This window comes from Pelmatolapia mariae, linkage group LG10_11 (assembly GCF_036321145.2).
Source record: "Pelmatolapia mariae isolate MD_Pm_ZW linkage group LG10_11, Pm_UMD_F_2, whole genome shotgun sequence".
NCBI classification, from domain to species: Eukaryota; Metazoa; Chordata; class Actinopteri; order Cichliformes; family Cichlidae; genus Pelmatolapia; species Pelmatolapia mariae.
In genome coordinates, this window is record NC_086236.1 from 16193256 (window position 1) to 16215853 (window position 22598).

The window sequence follows — 22598 nt, forward strand, 5'->3', positions numbered from 1 at the left end:
TTTGTTTGTTGTTGTCATGAACTGGCTGTGTACCAGCCAGACTAAGGACACCAAGTGCAGGACTCAGGAGACAAAACATGAATTTTACATAGCTTTTCTGCAGGGGCTTATGAACTTGAGAATAAAATACAATCTAAGATGTACTATAGCTAGGATAAGGATCAGGATGCACACAGCATTAAGAGTATGTAAGACAACAATGTGACAAAGAACAGAGGGAAACTGAGGACTTACATACACATGAGGTAATCAGGAAGATGGAACACACCAGGGACCACAGGTGAACTACATTTGATTAACAAGACAGGGAGAGCAAAACTGAACATACACACGTGAAACAGGGGGCTGACAAAATAAAAGAGGACGTACCACACACACTTTGAAACTTAACTAAAATATGTGAAGTTGACACTGGGATTGGGGATGAACAGACATGAAGACATGGCAGACTGAGGAGACAAAAGGATGAAACACAACAAAGAGAATATGGGAACAGAAAATGAAAAAAAAAAAAAAACACGGGGACCAGGAGTACAGGCGTATTAGCCTGACAAGGCATGAGAAGACAAGACAGGGAATGCAGAAAGCCACGGAGAGAAAAAAACCAGATGATGACTAGGGAGATGGATCGCAAACAGGGACAATCAACCAGGAAACGGACCCATAAAGATGGATAACAACAGAACTAGAATGTAAAAAAAACACTGGCTCAAGGAACCATGACAGTTGTTGTGAATTTTGACATGTTCAGTGTAATTTGCAAAGTCAAATAATTAAGATAAAATGTCACCAGCATCACCAGCACCACCACAACAACAACAACCACACACAATGATGGCAGGAAAAAAAACAGAATGTGCAAATAAGATAAATCTCAAAACACAAAAGTCATTCACGTGCATATACACAGTCTAAACAAGAAAACACTGCAACACTAAACACAAAAACCACTTGATAAACTAACCATCCACTAATACACAGAGACTTTGCGTGGCTACATAAACTGGTGTGCGTCTATTTGTGCCCCTCCCAGGGCTGTGCGTAGGTTCCCCAACCAAAAACCCTAGTTTAATGGAGACATTAAGCTGAAAATCAGGGAAGGGAGGGAGGCTTTCAAGGCAGGAGATCAGGTGGAGTATAAGAGAGCCCGCTACGAACTGCAGAAAGCCATCAGAGTAGCAAAAAGAGGGCCCACTCAAAACAACTTGAAGGATACGTCCTCAACAACAACAGGCGCAGCATGTGGCAGGGAATTTAAGCTGTCACAAACTCCAGGGGAACCACAACAACTACAGACCCCCGAGACGCCACCCTTCCAGACAGCCTCAATACCTTCTATGCCAGGTTTGACAAGCTGAACACAGACACACCCTCAAAGCCCCCCTGTGACCCCACAGACACTGTCTTCCAAGTGACACACACACAGGTCCTGAAAGCTCTCAAAAAGGAGAAAACCCACAAGGCTGTGGGACCTGATGGAGATCCCCCAGAGTACTGAAGGCCTATGGGGAACAACTAGCTGGTGTGTACACTGATATCTTAAACTTGTGACTATCCCAGGCAGTAGTCCCACGTTTATTTAAATATTTAAAGCTGACAGACCTCGGCATCCCGACTCCCACCTGTAACTGGATTCTGGACTTTTTGACAGACAGACCACAAGTAGTGAGAATGGGAGGACATGTGTCTGCTGAGCTCACCATCAGCACTGGATCTCCACAGGGCTGCTGTCCCAGCTCCAAACTCTTTACCCTGTACACCTATGACTGTGTCTCCACCCAAGGAAAACTCCATCGTCATCAAATACGCTGATGACACCACCATCCTGGGTGAGACTGCAGGTATCATAAGACCTGAGCTGGACTCTCAACCAGATATGGGCAGCAACGCGTTACTGTAATCTGATTACTTTTTTCAAGTAACAAGAAATGTAAGAGATTACTATTGCAAAAGATGTAATTAGATTACTGTTACTTTCCCATAAGCATGCTGCCTTACTGATTACTAAACCGTCGTGATTTTGTTTGTGAGAGTGTCTGATGACAATGGCGTAAGCATATGCGACGCCCATGGCAGCAACAGGCATATGTAGACAGGGCTGGACTGGAACAAAAAAATCGGCCCAGGCATTTTGACTAGAGACTGGCCCACCACCCAGATAGCAAGACGACATTGAATCTATGTTGATTTTTCATCCGAACCGTCGTATATGGTCGGGGTTGAAATGCCAATGTTGTAACAACATTGAAATACTGTGGTAAACCGACGGTCTTACTATAGAGACGTTGTAACAATGTTGATTCACCGTTGTTTTTTTGTCATTGATATTTGATCTATTTATAGTCGACCAGGTGACAACAACAACGTCGAGAAAACGTCTATTTATAGTTGACGATCATTCGGCTCCGGTCACCATCAAAAACCATCGATTTGTAGTTGAGCATTAAATTGCTTTGCAACTGATCGGGTATAAAGTACCAGAGAAAGTAGATTTATTGTTCATTTGTTATCAATGACTTGGTCTAGTTCACCAGCTTTAAAAAATCGTGTCTACGTGCAATTTATGTATAGTTGACCGGGAAATTAAAGCAGCGATCGCTTGGACTATTCCGCAGCACCCCTCTCACATTGGTACATCCCCCCAGGTATTCATTGTCTTCTACAGTAGAGCGGGACATTTGATTTACTCTCAGCGGAATTGACCGGAGAAGGCATCAGTTCATGCACTGCACTGGCCTGCACCACGATTAGTATAAGGTAAGAATGAATGATTTTTTTTCCCTACTCATTATTTCCATGTTTGCATTTGAATAACAGTAAAAAACTCGTTAATGTTGTACATTAACGAGTTTTTTACTGTTATTTACGTTGCTCCCACAAAATGTGGGAGCCCGAAATTGTGTCTACTTCTTACAATCCGGCAACAAATAAATTGCACTGCGAACAAAGTATATCAACAAAGAAAACATTTTCGTTTCATAATTTCTTTGTTATATTCCCTTACAAAGCTAGCTTTAACGCTTCGAGGTTTCCTTTCTTCTTGCCGTCGCTTCGGCGCTTGACCCAGACTTTCGCTCTGTAGTTGCTTAGTACTACAAAAAATTCTAAATCTGTGATATATGATTGATAAACGTAAAGTTAACTGTATAAACGTGTTCAATGACTTTGTTACTTTTGATGACTGGAGAGCACTCGCTTCAATTCGCACACGAAAACTTCAGACTCAGTTTGAATGCTCACGCAGCATGCCCATGTGACTGTACGTTGTACGCGCACCTAACTTTACGTTGCACGCGTACATGACTTTCCGTTTGTGCCTTAAATAATGAATAAGGCTACGTCCACACGTACCAGCGTATTTTTGAAACCGCTGATTTTTCTATGCGTTTGCACCTTTTGTCCACACGTAATGTATGTCTGGCCGTACATTGTGTTTGTATTTCCAGGCGCATTTCACGAAGCAGAACGCAGTCTTCAGAGATATCCACGTGAACGCTGTGATACGTCTGACCTTCAGTCCGAAGCTGAAACTCAGACCAGTCTTAAAAGAAAGCACAAGTAAAACCTTTTTATTCACAAACATATCTTTGATTGTTAAGAATTTATGATCTTGTCTTTTATACGTATCTGTGGTGCTTGCATACTGCAATATCGCCACATAATATAGTCCAAAAAGTGGAAGTTTGTAAACTTTTTAAAAATGCAAAGCCGTGTACACTTGTGCACTTCAAAAATTCATTGTATACTGCACCTTCTTGCACATCTCTGTTTCCTGGGTGTGTTGTTAGAAATCAAACTAACTTTAGGAAACAATATGCCAAAAGCATATTTACAATTACTTAAGACCGTTTTTAATTTCTTTTCTTTAGACCAAATCCCCTGTACACATATACGGACTCAGAGGATGAGTTTTTTTGTGGGGAAAGCCTACAAAAAAACGGTTTCCCCGGGCCCCTCGAGTGAAAATACCAGGTAATAAAATACTGTCTAGTGTCTGTGTACATATCTGTGTCTGACACGAGGAAACTTTTTTGACAAGTTGTCTGTATTCTTAAATACTTAAAAAATTATCTTTTTCTAAACAGCCCTCACCACTCCGCAGTCTGCCCCCCAGCCCACTGATAGCAACCATCATAATGCCCCACCCAGCTCCCGGCACCTTTCGCCACTCCGGCACAAACCAACACAGCTTTGCGATCTCGCCAGCATGCAGAGTCTGATGTCTTCCCTATAGATGGTATGCTTTTTAAAAAGCTTTAAAGCTGCATCACAATGTCATTGTACTCTTATCTAAAAAAAAAAAACAATTTATACTCCTGAATGTCATCTTGTTGTGATTTTTTTTTCTGTAGATTCCAGAGACTCTGTGAGGCCACTATTACAAGGCAAGTTTGAAAATCTTGGAATTTCACAGTTTACATGGTATAACAAATATATGTAACAGGCAAAAACTAGTAAACACTTTTAGCAGTTACAAGAACTAACAAATGAATATCCAACAAAAGGGAATAGAAATACATTGTACTGCCAATACTTTGGTTTATTCTTTGTATGACTTGAAAACCAGGCTTTAGGGAAAACCAAATGACATGTTTCTATCATCAATTACATGAAGTAAACACACAAGCACTTGCATACACATTTAAGACATGAGACACGCTAATTCCATCTCATAAAATGTGTCTATAGGTGAGACGCTTTGCGTTGATTGGTGCTGCTGAACCACACTGGAGGTGCGAGTCCGCCGTGTAATGGTTTATGCCATTACAAAGGAGCTGGCCTCTGTACTCAACTGGGCAGGGGAAAAAAACAAGGACCAGACAAAGCAAAAAAGGGCATTTAAAGAGACAGCGCTGTGCAGATGCATATTTGGTAAGTTTTAACATTTATTGTAGTTTTTTTGAGCCTAAAGTGAAAAATAAAGGGATCAATTGATGTGCTGGGTGCGTTTCACATTTCCTATGTCTGTTTTTTGCTATATTACTTTGTCTTTCTTAATAACAAGACTTTCATGTCCGGTTAATCTGGAGATGGAGTCTTTGGTCTTCGGCTTGTTTTGTCCTCGGGTTGTACACTTTGTACAGCCTGAGGGCCCTATGTTTTCTTTTTCTGTTTCTTTTTTTTAAAGGATACACGGCACACCATGCTAAGACATATCACATTTTCAGCTTATAGCTCTTTGGGAATCAAATGCGGCAGTTTGCTGATTTCCGCCTGGTGACTTTCATGTTTATCAGCCTAGGAGTTTACATACTTTCTCCCTGCTGAAGACAATTAACAAGAGCTTATTCATGTGCTCTAATTCCCTTTTTTTGTCTTTGTTTTTTTGTGTGTGTGTCTATTTTTGTCCTAGATGGCCTGGCGCAGCAGGTAGGGGCGAACTCTATGTCTGAGTTGGTCTTTGCTCAAGCAGTCCAGAAATGGCTCAGATATGATCCAGATCGTACGGGTGGCACGCAGGACGCACATCATCCATCCCCATCCCGGAGTAAATAATAAAAAGTGACGTGAAACATAGAAATGTAAATAGGAAACTTTGTCTTTTAATAAAGTATTTTGCAAATGATACATGTCTATTGACCTTTTTTGTTTTTTTGTTTTTTTCAATAAAAAGCAACTGTGCGAAAGAGGTGGAAAAGCAATACCATATCTCAACAGTGTTTCAATATCAGAATCTGACATTGTTTCAATGTCAACAGTGTTAGAAAATATAACGTTGAATCAATGTCAGGTTTCAACATTGATTCAACATCAAAACCTGACGTTGTTTCAACGTTAAAAATGGGTGCAAGAGTGACGTTGGGTCAATGTCACACTTCAACGTTGATTCAATGACGTCGCCTGATATTGACTCAACATTGTTTCAATGTTTCCTTGCTATCTGGGCAGGTATTATAGGAAAAGCCATAAAACCTTTGAATGAAAACAAATGCTGTTGTGACAGTGATATACACTGTCTTGTTGGTATATGTATGATTTCTAAGCATTTTATGTCAGATAAAAACTTTGGTTGTAAGATTCAGATAAGTATTTAATAAAAGCTAGACATTTTAAATGAGAATAAGAAAGAAAAGTATTTCTTTGTACCCCCCTTTCCCTGTTAATGCCCTACCTGGCCCCCCTGGCAAAACTTTGCTAGACCCGCTCCTGCACAGTTACCAGCTGTCAGCTACTTAGAAAGGGGTCCTGGTGTTATTTCTCAGAAACAGTTAATAGCTTCCCTTCAACTCATTCATGTCACCTAAAAGGTAAACTTGTTTCTCCATCACCTGCTCACCTCTGATGATTCAGTAAGGACATCTCCTGGTTTCATCTTCATGTTTCCCTCTCACCACATATCTAAACCGATATCATGACCAGCAGCTTTTACTGCTGTGGCTCCAGCAAACATCAGCTGATACTAGAAAGTAATATTAAATAAATTCTAACAACAGCTGATCAAGCTTAAACGTGCTGCTGTTGTTTAGCACGACCTCCGCTGGTTTCTTCTTTCTGGCACAAAGTGAGCGATAAACAAACCTGGGAGACGGGACTTGCGTCAGAAATACCGATCAGCTAATCATTGATCAGTTTCATAATTCAAGTAGCAACAGGAGAGGGAGGAGAGAGAATGAGAGAAGAGACAGCTGTGCAGCATAAAGGCACAGAATAACTCCAGCTTTTTCCATTTTAGCTGAAGTATGGGACACACTGCGTTCCTTCTCAGCTCAATACAAAACGCGTAACATATTCTCTGAATACTGGTCGATTCCGTTTTTTACGGGACGGTTGGCAACTCTACTTCACTATCAGTAACATCATAGCACCCGCCTAGCAGTATAGAAACTCTGTCATGCTAGCTAGTACGCAGTACGAGTTATTGTAACTGACTGTAAAAAGTCAGCACAACGAAAATAAACTACACCTAAACTTGGTTTATATCTGACCCAGATAGACTGCAGGTCATAACTTCTTACCTGAAGTTCAGTTCACCTGACACTCGGACCGGCGGCCGCCTCGGGTCTCTCCTCCTCCTGCCTCCTCTTTCCCTCATCCACCTGCTGGCCTCTGTGGAAGCTCCGCCACTGCCACCATCAAACAACTGAGTTGTCTTTACATATCTGCCAGCATCTGGCCAATCCACCACCTTTCAAAGTTTATACCGTTACAAAAAAAAAATCATCAGCCCATAAAAACGAAAAATCACCATTGGCCCACCGGGCAAATGACCGGTGTGCCCGATAGCCAGTCCAGCTATGTGTGTAGATCAACAATGGATAATATGGAGTTTGGGAGAGAGTATGACCATGCAGCGTTTAAAGCTTGGAAGTACTGACATTACTTTGAATTTGATTCTGTAAAAAGTGACAAAAATTAGCATCCATTGTACACACCGCGTGTGAAGAAAACTTCTTTCTACAGCGGAAAATTTACCTTAAAATCTCAGCAAGCACCTAACAAGCAGCAACTGAATGTGAAATTTACAGAGAAACCCCCAGATTCCCCCACTGACATGACCACTGCGGCGCCAGGCAAACCAGCAGCGGGCAAACCTCCACTGACCCCACTCCTGCTAAACAAGTGAAAATAGATTTAACAGTGACAGGACTGTCGCTTCAGCCCCTACTGAGAGTAAAGAACCTATGAAAGGGAAGAAAAGAGAGAAATTTAAGCCCTACTGCGCCTTCTGTAGCAGTACAGAACATTACTTGAGCTCCTGTTCTGACTTCAGCAAGCTGAGTACTACACAGATTATTACGTGGATTAATGACAATAAGAGATGCTGGAGATGTGGTCGGAGTCATCAGCCTGACAGCTGCAATCTGAAGAAACCTTGTGCCACCTGTGGAGACCAACACCTGCAGATCCTCCATGAAGCTGCCTCCAGCTCAAACAAGAGTATCCTGACATTGAGTACAGCCTCCAGTATGGTATATTTGGACCAAATCACTCATTCAGACAGAGTTATGCTTAAAGTGGTCCCAGTTACCCTCCACAATAATGGGCGATCTCTGTCCACCTACGCCATTCTTGACGATGAATCAGAGTGGACTATTGTTCTATCTGCAGCAGTTCATTACCTGCAATTAAATATCACAGAGGAGTCCCTCAAACTACGAACCATCAGGCAGGAGGTGTCACAGTTACAAGGCGCATCTGTTTCTTTCGAACTAAGTGCACCCAGCTCTCCCCAAATCAAACATCACATCAGACGTGTTTTTACTGCTAAAGAACTTAATCTGGCAAAACAATCCTGTCCAGTGGACATACTCCGTCAGAGATATCCGCATCTGGCTGACGTTCCCATCAAAGCATTTAAGGATGTGCAGCCTATGCTTCTTATAGGCTCAGATAATGTCCAGCTCATCACCCCTCTGTCACCTGTCAAAGTTGGTCCACTAGGCAGCCCTGTTGCTGTCAACACTAACCTCGGTTGGGCCATCCAGGGACCGGCTACCTTTCTACATCTACCTACTGAAGCTTCATGTCTGCACACATCCCTGTTACCAACTCCCTCTCAAGCGCTAAGACAGAACGTTGAGAAGCTGTGGCAGTTAGATGTGCTCCCCTTTCGATCAGAGAAAGAGGTAACTCGCTCTAAACAAGACAAAGAGGCACTGGAGTTACTGCAGAAAACCACAGAACGTGTACAGGTGGATGGGATAGCTCGTTATGCTACTCCTCTGCTCCTCCGCAGAGACTCCACTAAACTACGAACTGGCCATGAAGCAGTGATGGCTCTCCTTCGGTCCACAGAGAAGCACCTGATTAAAGATCCTGATCTAGCAGCTGTGTACAATGCAGAAATACACAAACTGGAACAAGCAGGTTATGTAAGAAAACTCACTCCTGAAGAGGCAAACCGCACAGATGAATCCTGGTTCATTCCCCATCATATTGTGCATCATAACAATAAGCCTAGGATAGTTTTCAACTGTTCCTTCCAATACAGGCAAGACTGCCTGTCACGGCTGCTGAGGCGAGCCGTGTGGTGTTGGAGGAAGGAGGACCCAAGATGCAAGCAGTGGATGAAAATGCTGGTGAAGTTTATTTACAGGGTGGAGTAGTGGCCAACAAGCAGTGGAGTATGACAAATAACTGATGACACCTAAACTGGGAGAACTAACATAACAGACCTGGGAACATACGAAAAAGGGATGAGAGGCAGAGAGACGCAGACGACGAACAGGAACCATGGAACACAGAGCAACACAGACTGACACAGAGCAACACAGACGAACCGGCAACAGGCAGGAGAACACACAGGGCTTAAATACACACACCAGTAATCAGGGAATGGGCAACAGGAGGGAGACACAGCTGGGAGAAATGAGGCTAACGAGACAGGGGAGAGGTAAAACTGAACACACTGACATGAGACATGAACTTTCAGAATAAAACAGGAAACACAGACACAGAACCAGACAGGACACTGAACTCGACAGGCAGACTCACGAGCGGACACAGTGACACCATAGACAGACGGAGGAACACAGAAGTGGGAGCAGACAGGCACAGAACAAAACCTTAACAAATGGCAAACCTCAACCAAAGATAACAGGATAAACAAGCACAGGAAATAATATAAAGAAACACAAAACACTGAGTAGACAGACTCAGGACCATGACACTGCCTTAACGATCAGCTGCTACCAGGTCCAACTCTTGGTCCATCCTTAATAGGTGTCCTGTTGAGATTTAGGGAGCACCCTGTTGCAGTGAGTGGGGACATACGAGGTATGTTCCATCAGGTGCCGCTTCTTCCTTATGACCGGCCTCTGCTGAGATTCGTGTGGAGAGATATGGAGAGAGATCGGAGCCCGGACATTTATGAGTGGTGTGTCCTGCCCTTTGGAACCACATGCAGCCCCTGTTGTGCCACGTATGCTCTTCAGCGCCATGTGCAGGATCATAAAGATGGCAATGAACAAGTACTAGACTCAGTGCTGCGCTCATTTTATGTTGACAACTGCTTACAATCTCTGCCCTTTGCTGAACAGGCACGACCACTCGTCGATAACATCAGAGAGTTGCTATCTACTGGTGGTTTCGAAATCCGACAGTGGGCCAGTAACTATCCGGAGGCCATTGCTCGTCTCCCCTCTGAAGCAAAGTCCCCTACCTGCGAGCTGTGGTTGACTGAACACCAACCAGATCCCCAAGAACCAACCCTAGGCTTGGCATGGCACTGCTCCACAGACCAGATCGCCTACAGATGTCGGCCAGTGGTTCCTCAGGACTCAACCATGAGAAACATCTACAGCATTCTCGCCTCTCAATATGACCCACTGGGTTTCATCATCCCCTTCACGACCCGGGCAAAGGTTATTGTTCAACGTCTGTGGCAGAACGATAGGAACTGGGACGATCCTATCGAGGGCGAGTTACTCCAGCAGTGGCAAGAGTGGGTGAGTGAGCTACAGTATCTACCAGAAATCTGTCTGCCTAGATGTTACACAGCCCCAGCAACCCAAGAGGGAACTTTTCAGCTGCATGTATTCTGTGATGCATCAGAGAGTGCTTACGGAGCAGTGGCATATTTGAGATTTAAATCGGCAAAACATGAGGTCCACACTGCCTTTATCATGGCTAGATCACGTGTAGCCCCCCGCAAGAAGTTGTCGATTCCCCGTTTGGAGCTGTGTGCTGTACTGGCTGGCGCACAACTATCTAGACTCCTCCTCAGTGAGCTTACTCTGCCCATTAGTGAGACTACTTTATGGACCGATTCTACCACTGTGTTGAACTGGATCCAGTCCGAGTCCTGCCACTATAAAGTATTTGTAGGTGCTCGTATTGCCGAAATACAGGAGCTGACTGAGGCCGCCAGCTGGAGGTATGTCCCCTCGGCTTTGAACCCAGCAGATGACATCACCCGGGGAAAACCATTACGTAAGCTGTCAAAACCTAGCCAGTGGATGGATGGGCCCCCCTTCCTGAGACAAGCATCCGAGCAGTGGCCAGCACGACCTACCGTGAGTACAGACACTGAAGATAACACTGAGTTAAAGAAATCAGAGGTGCAAAAAAAACCAGCAGACTGAGCAGCCTTTCTCCAGAATATGACAGTCAGCTTGGCCTCATACGAGTAGGTGGACGTCTCCGGCGAGCAGAGCAGATGGACATTGACGCTCTGCATCCTATCGTGTTGTCACCATACCACCCTACTACTCAGCTCATCATCAAAGACTATGATACACGTCTCCTGCACCCTGGCCCAGAACATGTCTTTGCCGAATTGAGACGCATGTATTGGATTTTAAGAGGCAGACAGGCTATAAGGAAGCATCAGCATCGCTGTTTGGAGTGTAAGAAGTGGAGAGCCAAGCCTGTTTCACCGAAGATGTCTGATCTCCCTGCTACCCGCTTGCGATTACATCAGCCACCATTCTGGTCCACAGGAATTGACTGTTTTGGCCCTTTCGCTATAAAGATAGACAGGAGACAAGAGAAACGGTGGGGCATTATATTTAAATGCCTTACGACCCGCTGCATTCACCTCGACCTCCTCACTGGTATGGACACTGACTCCTTTTCTCATGGCTCTGCACAGATTTATTTCTCGAAGAGGAAAACCCTTTGAAATACTGAGTGATCAGGGCACCAATTTCAGAGGAGGAGACAGAGAGCTGCAAGAGGCATTCAAAGCGATGGAGCCACGACTGCAGGAGAAGCTCAGTGAACAGAGCATCACTTTCCGCTTCAACCCTCTGCATGCTCCACATTTTGGGGGAGCCTGGGAGCGGGAGATCCGTTCAGTCAAATCTGCACTTCAAGTAGCTCTCAAAGGTCAAGCGGTCCCAGAGGATTTGTTGCTTACTGTTCTTATTGAAGTAGAGGGCATACTTAATTCCAAACCACTGGGATATGTTTCCTCGGATATTGCAGATGTTGACCCGATCACGCCAAATATGCTGCTCATGGGGCGGCGTGATGCTTCCCTTGCTCAGGCAGTTTATGGCACCAGAGAAAAACTTGGAAGGCGCAAACGGCGTCACAGCCAAGTCATAGCGGATCAGTTCTGGACTCAGTTTACTCAGCGCTACCTGCCTGGACTGCAGCATCGCCAGAAGTGGAACCAGAATACTCCACTTTTGAAAGTGGGACAAATTGTCATGGTGGTGAACTATCAGCTGCCATGGGCTTCGTGGCCCGTAGGACAGGTAACACAGGTGTTTCCCAGCCCGGATGGACAGGTGCGAGTAGCTGAAGTCGCCATTGGGGAACATAAATACCAACGGCCTGTGTCAAAACTTATCACTTTACCTGAACTGTCAGCAGAATGTCCTTAGTTATATTCACATGGGTTTTTAATGTTTACTAATGTGCTATACACCAAGGGCGTAGATTTGGCATGGACCGAAGGGACATGTCCCCACCAATATCCAGCGATTATTGAATTGTCCCCACCAATAATTTGATCTCTTTGAGTAAAGAAAAACAAACCCGATAGAAAGAAATAACGATCTGTCAACGTCTCATTCACCCAGCGGTGCAGAAAGAGTTAAATTACGTTCTCTACTGGAGTCCTACCTCATGTGACAAATATGGCCAATGTGATTGGCTGTGCCTTTCAGGGAGCTCTGTTTAGTTTTAGCAGCGGCAAGCCTGCGCTGCGAGGAGGAGAGGAGGATGACAGCAAAAAGGAAGAACCTGGATATAAGAAAGTATTTTTCAAAGAAACCTGTAAGTCACTTAAAGTCAAGTTCACTCATAAAATGTGTCCGTCACAATAACGTTACAGGCAATGCTAGGCCATACATGCCAACACTCCCGATTTTTCCGGGAGAATCCCGAATTTCAGTGCCCCTCCCGAAAATTTCCCGGAGCCACCATTCTCCCGAATTTCTCCCGTTTTTTCCACCCGGACAGCAAAATTGAAAAACCATATCCCAGCTTGTCCCAGCCAATTCCAGATTCCAACAATGGCTACTACTACTGCAGCTAATTGGCTTTAATATTACTCTTATTACTCTTTCTGGGTCGCAAAATAAACTTTTAACATATTTTCAGGCGAGAATGTAGATGTGTAAACTTCAAATATCTGAGCCGGTGAGAACAGCAAACTCCCAGCACATCGTTTTAGGCTTTGGCCCACATCAGTCTAAAATTGTATATAACCATGAATAACGTGTTGCCATGTCCACCAGGAGAGACTGGACAGTATAGATATAAAACAAATATGCCAGCAGTTTATCTCAGTTAACGAGAGGAGAAGACGTGTTCGGCTCCTTCACATAGTGGACATTGAGTTGTTGTGTGGGACACCAGTAGTCCATGTCTGTTGCTGTAACAGTAGTTCATGTTTAGACTAAAAAGTCCCAGCTCACTGATTTGATCGGGGCAATAGTGCCTAAAATGTTGCATAATTTTGCTGAGAGATCTTTTACTTTGTGGTAATCTTAGATGAGTAGTTTTATGGACAAAAACCACCAGGTCATTCAGTGTTCCCTTAGTGCTGATGTATAAGAGCAACACGTTCTCACTCCCAACTCGTCAAATGTGTGACTCATGGTCAGGCTCCCTCTGCTTCACTTATCGACGCGCAGGGTACCCCCCTGGCGTCGAGAATTGACGTGCAGGGTCCTCCTATTGAATACTATACTGATCCCTAAACGTTGTTTATTGACGACAAGAGATTGCCGCGGAAGAGCCTGTTGTTCGTATATTTATACATTTCCAAAATCACATTGTAGTGACGTGTACTGAACACAATATATTATATAATGTAAACAACTACCTGAGAAACAGCAGATAAATTAATTATAGGCCATTACTTTTGTATCGTTTATTGCATTTATGGAGGGAGAGGTGGATGCTGGGTAATGGCACAGCTAGCGACCGGGTGACTTTATTCACCCGCTTCGGCTGTTATCAGTCCATACAATGGGCGTTATTAGCAGAAATCAGTCCCATAGATATGGGCCATCCACCTGCTAGATTGTTCAGAAGGTTGGTATCATCCATCCAGATGGAGGATCACTGACAGGAGCGTGGAAGACTCCAGAATCCACTCTGGCTGGAATCCGGTGGATACAGCAGTGTTACAGGTAAGGCCATTTAAACGGACAGCATTTATAGAATGACTATTAAAAGTCAGCGAGTGTCAATAATGTTAATGTGGTTATGTTAGTAATACACCGAGTGCTAATATAACAGCTTTATGATGCATTTGTAGATATTATTACGTGTTTTACCGTCTTTATGGTGCTAGCTTAAAGTTACGGTGTAAACGTTAGCTTATATTGTAGTAAAGCTATTACTGTTTAAACGATGTTAGGACAGAAATATTAGCTTCTGTCATGACTGATGAAGTTACTAGTTAATAAAGTTTCCAGTAAAGTGATTAATCGCAGCCACAGATTGACAGTAAATATCCCGATTAGCTTCAATGCATCTCTAATGAATATGTGCAAGATTCAGTGCTTCGTTTAAACTGTATCATACTTATACTGTAGTGATGGTAAATTTGATTCTTTTTACTGAATCGAGTTTTAATGAGTCACTCACCAAAGTGAATCGGGTTTTTTGAGTCATTTGATTCACTGAGTCAGTTGACCAGAGAGTGCAAAAAATGTACATTTTCACTCAAACTTAATTTCTTTTCTCTTTTCATGTAAATCCTACTGCTAAGATGAGTGATTCTAAAAGAAAACAACAATTTTATAAAGCAAAAAAGAGCAAAAAAATTTCTAAAGGGAACATTATTTTATTAGTATTTTCCTTAAATGTGTCAAGTATATATTTTCTCATCTAAATGTCCACTGAGCCGTGAGCCAGGGGGCGGTAATGTGCCTTAACATTGGTTGCCAACCAAGAAGAAGCTGTGAGCCCGGAGGGAGGGGGTGAGTGAGTGAGTGATTCGTTCGCTCTATGATTCAGCACAGGAGGGAGGGGGTTAGCGAGTCCTGAGTGACTCGCTGGCTCTACGATTCAGCACAGGAGGGAGGGGGTGAGCGAGTCCTGAGTGACTCGCTGGCTCTACGATTCAGCACAGGAGGGAGGGGGTGAGCGAGTCCTGAGTGACTCGCTGGCTCTACGATTCAGCACAGGAGGGAGGGGGTTAGCGAGTCCTGAGTGACTCGCTGGCTCTACGATTCAGCACAGGAAAGGAGGGGGTGAGTAGCTCAAATGTGCTGTTAGCATGTTAGCAGAGCGATGCTACTGTGAACCGAGGAGCTATTGTCTTGATGTGAGCTTCTACTCGGTTTTTTCTTCCAGTTCAGAGCAGAAATGTTTTTGTTAAGATACTGGATGTTGTGTTTTTCTCCACAATTTTAATTATAAGCTAGATATATTGCTGCTAACAGCAACAGGGATGAGTCAGTGAGTCAGTTGGGCTTGTGAATCATGATTCATGAGTCAGTAAAGTGATTCTCGAGTATTGAACGATTCGTTCATGATTCGCGCATCACTATTATACTGACCCAGGGTCAGTGTAAAATACAACCCTAGCTGTGTGAACAAAGCCTGGCTCTTTTAATCCTGCATGACAAACCTCAGGATGCAGGTTCTTATTACTCTTTCCTGCTGGCACACCTGTCACACCTGAGAGTCAGCTAGAAACTTACAGTGACGTGGAAAATCATGCAAAGACTGCCAGACTCTGTAATACTGTAAATGATCAGTGACTCAGGTTAACACTAAACTTTAAACAGTACCTCTGTGTCTCTGTGTGTGCTGAACATTTAGGATTGAGTCAGGCTGCATTGACTGTGGGACTTTAATGTGTTAAAAGCAGGTTGAAGACGGCTCAGAAACATTTGAAGATTAAAATTTAGCATTATGGCTGCTGGTGGTTTGTAAAGCCTCTACTCAGCTGTATTTTTGTTACTAATTTATGTTTGTTGTTGCTTAACACAGATTTCAGAAGAGCAAAGATGAGCACTGTTGCTTAATCCTTAATAGTTTAACTGGATTGGAAATCAAAAAAATCCAGATTCTTCTTCCACAGAAGTTTCATTTGTCAGTGTGGAACTGCTGAGTCACCTGAAGAACTCATTTCATTCTCCACGATGTTGATTTACAGAAATGTTTCACGGGAACTGATTCCTCCCAAAGGGTGAACTAGTGTGTTTCCATAGATTACCTCTGTATGAATGTACTTCTTAAATGAAGGCAAGTGTTTGTCCTTTTTTGTTCCTCAGGTACAGTACGTGATATTAAGGGCAGGCGGTCATCACTGGGGGAAGACAAGAAGCAGACGTACTTCCAAGAGGGAGCTGCAGTGAGGACACAGCCTGGTCACTGAGGTCAGAGGTCAGAATCTGAAACAGCTCAGGTTTATATTCTAGGGGTTATAAAAAAATTGAAATGTATTTATAAAGAAACCTTTAAATAATATTTCAAATAATAGTCATAATTATGATTATTATTAGAAATATCAAACATTTAAGTGGATTTTCTGTTACACGTATTGTCTTTGCCCTGCAATAACTGGCAGCCTGTCTTTGTCCTGTATCAGCTGGGATAGGCTTCATCCTCCCGCGACCTTGAATTGGATACATGAATTATATTGAATTGTATTCCAATTATGTAATCTGATCATTTACAAACTCAAGGTATCCAATCAAAATGTAAGTAATAATGTTAAAAATGGGAAAGCAGAAATAAGTGTGACATGAATGTAAATGTGTTAGCTGACATAGAGGACAGCTACATGTAGTCTGAAAAACCTTTGTTGTCAAGTTTGCAGGTCCATCAGCATGAGACATTCTTACATAGAAGAGACTGTTAAAGTCTCTAACTCAGTGAAGCATTATTGGTCCCGTCTGTTTGGATAAATATAGTAAGCTGATGTATGTCCATTTATTGACACATTTTCTTAAGTGCTTATCCAGTTCAGGATCACAGTGGAGCTGCAGCTGGATATGTTCAGTAAAGAAACCTTACAAAAGTTAACAATAAACCTGCATCTCTGTACGTTGTTGTCCACAGGATGAGAAAATCAAACTGGAAGACTGTGGAACATGTTAATAAATGTTTGTGTTTATCCCTGTCTTTCACAGGAGGCGCTGAAAGGTTTCCCTATTAGTTCCTGGTGAATCAAAGCAGGACCATAAAGGTTGCTGGACTGCATGATGGCCTTACCCCTGAGCAGTCATCCTGTTAAAGGAGGAACCAGTTAGAAGCTGTTTTCAAAGTAGCTGAGCAGATTTCATCTCAAGTAACCGATTAACTGTTTGTTCATTTGTTCTGCCACTTAAAGAGCATTTAAGGACGTCTTTTGAGTGTCTAGTTGAATTAATTCTACTGGCTCTTATGGTCATTTGTGATTATGGACATATTTTTCATGTACATCAACCATTTAGTAAATTCTATCTATTTAGTAATATCTGTCAGCTATAAAATGTAATATAAATATAAAAATATCTAAATATCTCCTGCCCTTTATATTTTAATGATGTAAGACCAGACGTCTGTTATCGTGTTACATAAGCATTCCTCACATGTCAATGAGATGCTGTACAGTACAATCCTACTGACACAGCAGAGGGATAACGACGGCTATTTAACATCGTTGCACAACACATTCGACCTGCATGATGCAGACAAAGTGACTAAATCATCTTTTTGTGGTCTATTTTCTTCAAACCAGCAGACAAAGCCGATGGCAGAAGATGTTTGGAGAAGAACTTCAGGCCGTGTACTGACAAGGTATTTTTTTCTTGTTATCAAAAGACATTTGGAGTGACGGCTTCTACAACTGTGCTGAAGTAAAGCTTACAGTCTAAGAAGTCACAGTGTTGATATTCAGCACAAAGAGAAAAGCTCACCTGTTTGATTTTATTTACAATCATAGTTTTTATAAATTCTGACTCTAAACAGCTTTTACAGCTTTGATATTGTTTGACACTCGATATCAGGTGATGGTATTTAATTTAAAGGTTTCTATGTCCCAATGAGCCATTTACACTGACCAGTGTCAGTTTGACTGTAACACATTCATTATTTAGATCCAGCATTTCTAAGAGAAATAACTGAATGTAAAAATGGCAGCCCTCAGGCCAGGTTTAACTGATAGAGATATATGCATGCATTATGAAATTTATGTATCCCAGATCATTTTTATTCATCTAGTCCTGGCAGACCCACCCCTTTCTCCCAAGTTAACTGCAACCCAAAAGAACTAGTGGGGCTGTTTACACACTCACAACCAGTGTGGGGTAAAAAGAGCCACCAAAAAGCTGTCAGCCTGCACAGCTACAGATGTGCTAAAAGCTAAAAGAGTTAGAAGCTCTGCTTATGGAGAAACCCTTGGAGAAACTTTCTAAGCCTAACAGAGGACAGGTACTCCTGCCCAAATAACATGATATAACCCCACATACAGCCCAGCCATAAAGTGAACCAAATCATTTGGTTAAAGACAGCATGGGACCAAATGCATGTAACCAGCCTGCACCAACCTGACATTTCTTCCTCCTGAATTAAATGAATGAATGGATGAAAGTTAAATGACTACAAACCTAAAGCCACTAGTTCCCACACTGGAGTTCCCTGACACTGTGTTAACTGTACTGAGCTTATATCAACAGTTGTAACAGGCTAAGCTATGTGAGACACTGCATTGAACGATTGTTTCTATCTTAATGGTTTCAGCTCATATGTTCTTTTTCCTTTCTGTAGATCAAAGCAGCTCGTGCTCTTTCTGCTTCCATTTTGATGGCAAGAAGAAGAAGAAGAAGAAGACTTCAGCGAAGTGGCGTTCATGGTCTCAGTGGACAGTCATGGTCACATACTGCATGCGGTTTTAAAAGCAACATGTCTGTTCACTACAACAATCGAGATGTGTAATATCAGTGCATGCTACGGTTTGTTCTTGAACATCAGTTCTGTTTTCTACTTTGACCACTTAGACCAAAAAAGTGTTGTTTTCAGATTCTTTCTTTTAAATCTGTAAAGCACCTGCTCATTTTTTATTACAATTAGTTTCACATAAATAGTAGTGTTTCCTTTATGGTCTTTTAATGCTTACACTACACTGTACACGTCTACATTAGAGACATTTCTGTTACCTATTTATGAGACTGGGCTGCTTGACTACAATTTGGAAATGGGTGCAAAATCGTGCTATTGTTTGTTATTTAATATGATTCAATTCAATTCAATTCAATAAAACTTTATTGATCCTGAAGGTTGACCCCGAGGGAAATTTGGGTTAAGGCCAACACAGGACGTGTCTGACTAAGCAAAGATTAATCTGATCCCATTTCTACCTGTATCTACTGTTTCAACTGTACCTGTCAGGATATATATTTATTCCAGCTCTCACAGGGCAAAGGAATGACTCAGACGTGTCAAATGTTCTTTGACTTGATAAACAATTTGAAGTTCACAATTTTCTTACAAATAAAACTATAATGACAAACATGAACAGCTGTGCTTATTTCTGAGACATGATTTTTTTGAATGTGTTCATATTTAGACAGTGTACATTTGTATGCTGAAACTGTAATGGTGAACCTGAGGTGATGGTCAACACAAGAAAAATATATAAATATAAAACAATACTGAAGTAATGTCTTTACCCTCTGCAGCGTGTGGACGCTGTGCACACAATCACCTTAATCACTGTAGTAAACATGCACCGCTAGCTCACGTGACTGACTGTCTCCATGGTTACATCGTATATTATTAGCTAAGCAAACAGCTTCCAAAGATACCGCCATAGCTCTCTGCAGCTGTAACACTTTCATGCTTTACAAATCATTTCACGTTTTTGATAGTTATGAAGACAGAATATGTTTTTAAAGTCATGCTAGGCTGTTGCTATGGTGGTTGCTGTGGACTAGGGTGGACCGCGCGTCCGATTCCTGTTATTAGCTGTCCGCCGTAGGAAGGCTGCGTTCCGTTTAGAAGTAGCCACAGTCTGCCGTAACTCGAACTCAAACCCCGCTTTGTTCTTTAATTAAAGGGCTTTTACAGCCGTTCATGAAACACACGCACACACACATAAAGCACTTTGCCTCACCATGAGAATGCAACTTTACTAAAACCTTTAAAGTATCTGATATAGGATAGAAAAATGAAGCAACCAGAGATTTAATGATGAAGACTCTGGGTTCTGTAGTTCACGTTTTACAGTCCTGAATGACTCACTGCACATCCAAATAATTTATTGAAGAGGAGTTTAGAATGCACTTTAGATTTAGACTATTGCTGTTTAATTTTTTACATTGTTACCATGTCATGAATAAGGTTTACCTGCTGGGGGTTTGATGGATCAGCTGGACAATACAGTCAAAGACAGACTTCATCCATCATATGCAAGAATCCTTGTTGGATTTTTGTTTTCACTCATATTTTTGAACCAAATATTGAAAACAACTCTGACAGACTGGATACCTGGTCAGGGTGTACATTACCTTTCACTCAAGCATCCCAGGACAGAGCCCTGCCCCACCATGAGCCTGGGTGGATACGTGGTTATAATATAAAATGACTGATACTGAATATGAATATTTCATGAAAATCAAATTATAATATGAATTCCTAGGTGTTTGTTATATCCAGCAAGAGTAATATGTCAGACATATGTCAGAAATGCTAACCCTAACCCTAGCTCAACAGACCACAATGCCCTGGACTGTCACTATTATTACATGCTGTGAACATAAGTAGCTTTGATCACAGTTCATGTTGTAAAAGAGAAGGAATATTGAAAAAAAGATCTACATTGTGATATTATTTCTTCCAAACTGACCAGAAACATGCTTGTCATACTCTCACGGGATCAGACTCACTGTGCATGACGGCTCAGGCCAATAATGTTTGTTAGATTGTCAGTTGTTTAGTACACTTCTGTACAGTTAGGGTCACCATCTCTATTTCAGTATAATTAATATGCAGAAAACACTAAAAGTTGATTGTCTTCCAATATTCTAGCATAATTAAAAAACTTTGACTTTGTTAGTACATATTGTTACAGTCCTAATGCCAGTATGATTCTTCATAACTCCTGCTTTGAAATACTGAACTTTAAAATTGACCTGATGAAAGATAATTTACAGTGGCAGTCTGTCAGGATAATTCTGACTGTAAGATCAATGTATTAATCTGAATCCTTCTGAAATGTGCTGTGAATGAATGCTGATGCAACTCACTGTGGGAAAGCTGTTAATAAAATGAATCTGTGACACATGCAACACATTCACAGAGGAAGAGGACACAAAGGGAGGACACGCAGAGGCTGTGTTACTGTCAGAAATCCAAATCTTTAGTCAAAAACAGGCAGCGGTTACAAACAGGAAGACAAGCAGTCCATCAAACAGTCTACAGGGTCAAACATACAGTGAATTCAAACAGCAGTAAAAAGTAACTGGACACTGAAAAACTTAAAGCAATGTGTGATGCAATAAAAGGAAGCAGCGCAGTATATTCACTGAATTACAAAATTACAAAAGAGAAAAACGACGATTTCTAAGGTTTGTTTTCTAAATGCAGGCAGAGTGTGGCTGGTAAAGATGGAAACATACAGAATGTAAACTGTGTGAGTTTGGTGAACGTTGTTAGTAACAAATGAGGTAAAAAAAAAACCCAAAACAGACAAAACACAGAAAGAGGCTCTCAGTATTCATTAATAATTAGAAAGCATCTAAACATTCTGGTCGTGGATTTGTACAGTCTTAGTTCCGATTATAATCATCATGATCAATGGCGAGGTCCTGAGGTGGGCGGGGCTGTCTCTGGTGATGTCACCATGAAGGAACAGCATCTGGCACGCGTTGGTGAAACATCCCAGTACACTGGTTTAGTTTCCTCTCCAGCTGTTTGACATTTGACACTTCAACATTAAGGGGAAGAAGAAGAAACAGTGTTAGGTCAGGTGACCACATGGTTTCTAAAAAAACTGACAGGAAGTAACCAGGCTGTTAGAAATGGATATCATGTGTTTATAGTAACTGTAGTTAGCTAACTCTACTTACCAAAAGCAAAGCTGCTGAATGTTGCAGGAACATGCTCATGTGTGGTGGTCATTCAGTGCTGCTCCGGCAGGTTAGACAGTCCAAGACTGACATCCTGCCCATCTGAGAGTTTGAAAACATACATGCAAAAATTTAATTGTATTACAGTCAAAGTTGGATGTTCGTTTTTGTCCTTTAAAAATGTTTGTGTATTTGAAAGCACTAACATTTAGGGATGACTCGGATCGTCTCTCTCTAAGAGTATTTCCTTTAAAGGGGAGACAAGTGTGTCCACTGATCCACGTCACTTTACCTGGATGATGACTCCTCTCTCCCTCACCCAGAAACACTCCTAAAATAACCAAGCAAATAAATAATACCGAAGATTTACTCACATTACAAAAACATCAAAAACATCTCCCTTTGATTCCATTCCTCCATTCCTGCTAAACATCAGGCAACAAATGTCCCAGTAAATCACAGTAAAATGTAAAGCACATATTTTCTCTGCTTTGTCTAACCTCTGCAGAGCCTCTGTCAAGAAAAACATATCTGTAAGCATAAAACAAATATACATTTCATAACACTGCACTGGACAAACCTCGGTCAGTTGATTTCCTCTGTGCAGTGCAGACGAGCATCAGTCAGCAAGTCAAGGTGGTGAGATGGACTCGTGCCCTTGGTGACTCTGCTAGTTCTTCAGAGGAAACACCA

At 42.1% G+C, this 22598-nt stretch overlaps 4 long non-coding RNA genes across 5 annotated transcripts; 3 read left to right on the forward strand and 1 right to left on the reverse strand.

Annotated features, from left to right (window-relative positions):
• The first annotated feature begins 2648 nt into the window (after positions 1-2648).
• On the forward strand, positions 2649-3909 carry LOC134637563 (uncharacterized). Its single transcript, XR_010095136.1, has 3 exons — positions 2649-2757; positions 3447-3558; positions 3870-3909. It is a non-coding gene; the product is annotated as an uncharacterized LOC134637563 (long non-coding RNA).
• Positions 3910-3946: 37 nt separating this feature from the next.
• LOC134637565 (uncharacterized) lies at positions 3947-5560 on the forward strand. The gene is made up of 5 exons (XR_010095138.2): positions 3947-3972; positions 4086-4237; positions 4353-4385; positions 4690-4872; positions 5354-5560. It is a non-coding gene; the product is annotated as an uncharacterized LOC134637565 (long non-coding RNA).
• Positions 5561-13804: 8244 nt separating this feature from the next.
• Positions 13805-17031, forward strand: LOC134637560 (uncharacterized). Of its 2 annotated transcripts, none has more exons than XR_010095133.1 (3): positions 13805-14030; positions 16128-16232; positions 16989-17031. It is a non-coding gene; the product is annotated as an uncharacterized LOC134637560 (long non-coding RNA). The 2 variants fall into 2 exon arrangements; XR_010095132.1 differs by having other exon boundaries at positions 16128-16239; positions 16989-17010.
• Positions 17032-21238: 4207 nt separating this feature from the next.
• On the reverse strand, positions 21239-22598 carry LOC134637561 (uncharacterized). The gene is made up of 4 exons (XR_010095134.1): positions 22486-22598; positions 22112-22236; positions 21906-22007; positions 21239-21763 (listed from the first exon to the last, which is right to left on the reverse strand). It is a non-coding gene; the product is annotated as an uncharacterized LOC134637561 (long non-coding RNA).